Here is a 3,684-nt window from a genome sequence, read left to right as displayed (position 1 = left end):
TTCAACAAATATTCACTGAGAGTCTCTTGCTTGTCATATATGTCAAAGTAGAAGCTGGGGTTACAGTGATGAGCAGAATCCCTGAGGGACTTATATTTTAGTTGGAGGAAATAAGCTACCAACATGAAAACATCAGCTAATGAGGAATACTCTCAAAAGAAAAGAGCATGAAGCAATTAAGCCTGAGGGGGAGCTCAGGGAAGTCTTCTATAAAAGAGGATGTTTAAACTAAGTAATGAGAAGGGGCTAATCTTGTGAAAGTTTGAGGGAGATAAGTGGGAAAAAATGAAAGAGCGCGTGCAAAGATCCTGCAGCATGAATAAAACCTGTGTGAGGAACTGAAGCAAAAGAAGAAAGTGTGCTGAGAGCAAGTGAAAGAAGTGATAAAAGGTGGAGCATTTTAGCTCTCTGGGGCTGAAATAACGAATGGCCACAAACCAGGGGCTTAAACTACACAAAATTTATTGTATTTGTTCTGGCAGCTAGAAATCCAAGATTAAGGAACCAGCAGGGTTGGTTCTATCTGAAAGCTATGAGGGAGCATCTTTTCAGGCTTCTCTCCTGGCTGTCGGTGGTTTGCTGTTATCCTTTGGTGTTCCTGACTCAGAAACATCGCCCTGATCTCTGCCTTCATCTTCACATGGCATTTTCTCTGTGTGTGTGTGTGTTCCCGAATTTCTCCTTCCTATATTGACACCAGTCATGTTGAACTAGGGTCCACTCAATTCCAGGATAACCTCACTTTCATTTAATGACTCACACCCCCCCCCAAAAAAAAAACTTATTTCTAAATAAGTTCACATTCTGAGGTACAGAGGATTAGGATTTTTTTTTTTATTCATACAGATCTGGGGTACAGGCCAGAGATGCGGAGGATTCACCAGAGACAGAGTGGGGAGCAGAACAGGCAGATCAACGAAGTACACTGCTGAGGGGAGCAGCGGGCGGGTCAGGAGAGGTCTGCCACGCCATGTGGTCACCTCCGGGGCAGGCGGGGATCGAACTCATGCGGAAGTGGCTTTAGTTTCTCAGTGCAGTGCTTTAACCCGCTGCGCCACCAGGGAGGGCCGAGGATTAGGATTTTAACCTCTGTATTTTAGGTGGACTCAATTCAATGCATAGTATGAGGTTAGCAGGCTAGCCAGAGGAATGTCATGGGATCATGGGAGACCTCTGAGGCCAGGGTAAGGGGGTTGGACTTGTTCTGAGCATAATGGGAAGTCACCGACGGGTTTCAAATCAGACAAATGACTTGATCTGATTTATGCTCTTAAAAAAAGTCATTCTGATTGCTGTGTCAGATTATGACAGAAAACAGCCCCCTGTGCCTACATGAGTCATATTGTTCCCCTGCTAGGGATAGGGATTCTAATCATAACAACCAGTTACTGGATCTGAGGTTGTAGCTTTCATTTTTATCATTCGTTCAAAAGAAAAACTAATTTAGCTTTCAATCGATGAGATGAGCACATCCTTATAACCACATGTAAGAAATTTTGTTTTCTTTCCTGGATGTCTACTTTTTAAAGCTTTAAAAATATCACAGACTTTCAAGTAATATCAAGGGAGGTAGATTAAGAAATAGAGATCCCCAGACATTGTTCCACAAGCACCTACCCATCCAGCTTCTCAATATACATACATATCTACATTTTAAAAGAAACTTCTTTGGATATTCCTTTCCTACAAGTTGAATGTTTCTGATCATCCCTTTATGACTTTATACAGGTCCTTACCCACAGCAAATTTTTAACACTAGCCCAGCTACCCAAATTCATCAGGCAGGCTCCTGTTACCCTCTCCCCACAAATTGGCCTGGAAGCAAACCCTCAGGATGAAAAGGAACACTTAGTGGTAAGATTAGCAAAAAGGACATCAAGCTTGGAGACAAAATCACTGAGTTCCAGAGTCTGCTCCAGCACTTCCTGCCTCTGAGATAGTGAACAAATCACAACCAAGTCTGAAGTTTTAATTTCCCCATATTTTGCTTATCTCACAGGATTGTTGTGAAGGTCAGAGGTATTTGCGTAATAAAGTATTGGTGGCATATTGCTACTTGTATAGACAGGTCTCCTTGTGGCTTTCCATATGCATAGCCATATCTGTTGGTAATCATCCAACAGGGAGTTTTTGCTTTGTAGCTAGAACTAGAAAGAGGAGTTGTGCTGGTGTACAGGTACGGAGGGAAAGAGCACAACTGGCTTTGTCAGACCTGTTGATACTTATACAGGGCAACAAGGGGGACTAAAACTGGCCAAGAACATTGCCCAGATAGTTTATCAGTCACTGCCTGAGTTCTCCACCCATGTGCACAATTGCAAGACTACTCAGGTTCGGAGAAGAACAATAATGGTATTTATTTAACAAGCCATTAAAAAAAAAAAAGAGTTGGGCCCTCCCTGGTGGCACAGTGGGTTAGGATGCACCACTGCAAGCCAACCACAGCTGCTTCAGTGCAAGTTTGATCCCCAGCCCCAGAGGTGATCCACATGGCGCAGCAGACCTCTCCTGGCCTGCCCACTGCTCCCCTCAGCAGCGCACTTCGTCAATCTGCCTGTTCTGCTCCCCACTCTGTCTCTGGTGAATCCTCTCCCCACCCCTCCACCTCTAGCCTGTACCCCAGTTCTGTATGTATAAATAAATAAATCTTTTTAAAAAAGAGTTACTGAGGTAAAAAAATGGTCGTTTACCTCATCCAAAGTAGCATCCAGTATTTTCAAGTCCTAAACAAAAAGCAGCTAAGATGGTGTCTTCCTACCACTGAAGATACAGAGATCCTCTCCTGAACAATAGGCCATGTTGCTGAGATGGCATCTTCCTACCACTACAGACCTGGAGCACTTGTAACCCAGACTACAGGACGGATTCCAACTCACGCAGAAAGCAGAAGACACAACAGATGCTCCTGAAGCTGCCAGGATGCCCCAGTGCTGTGCCAGACAAACACCAGCTAAACAACAGCTACAGAGATGAATGACCTGAAAAATGGTCACACTCACAGCTTAGCAAGGTGCCCAGCTCCAGGTCTTCGCCTTGTTCTTCCAGGCTGTAACAGCACTAAAACTGGGAACAGTTTCCGTAGCTTGGCTACTTGCAAAGACTCCAAACTTTTTCTCTCTGAGATTGGCTGTTGTCCACAACAGCCTTCTGGAAGATCGGTGCAGTGGGGGCCAAAATCACTGACCCTGTAATCATTGAAGATCAGAAAATGCTGAATCCCGAACACCGTATGCTGGGATCTATTCTGGAGCAGTCCTTTATATTTTTTTGTAGTTTTTAACAGTGTCTTCACCCCAAAATGCAATACTTCTTAGCATTTTCTCTGGGACTATTGATCCTCGCCAGCAACCCACTACAGGAGGCACCACCTGTAACAGTCTTTGGCCTCATCCACCAGTTATCATATCTCAGTTAAGGAGTAGTTTTTTTTTTTTTTTACAACAGTTTATTTTTACATCATTTTGCACATTTTTTTTTTCCATTTCAATTGTAATCCCCGTGGGTTCCCCATCACCAAGTCACCCATGTGCCATCACCATAATCCCGTGCACTTCCCTCCCCACCCCACCCATGTTTTTGATCCCATTCCCTACTCCACCCCTGCAAAATGTCTCTGGTATATGGTTGTTCATTATTTTTGTTATTTTCTCGCCTGGTCCATTATACTCCTGCTATGAGTGAAAC

The sequence above is a fragment of the Condylura cristata genome, unplaced genomic scaffold (assembly GCF_000260355.1).
Source record: "Condylura cristata isolate star-nosed mole 26May11 unplaced genomic scaffold, ConCri1.0 scaffold00027, whole genome shotgun sequence".
Taxonomy (NCBI): domain Eukaryota; kingdom Metazoa; phylum Chordata; class Mammalia; order Eulipotyphla; family Talpidae; genus Condylura; species Condylura cristata.
The sequence above is the reverse complement of the archived record's forward strand: the minus strand, read 5'-3'. Positions refer to the sequence as shown.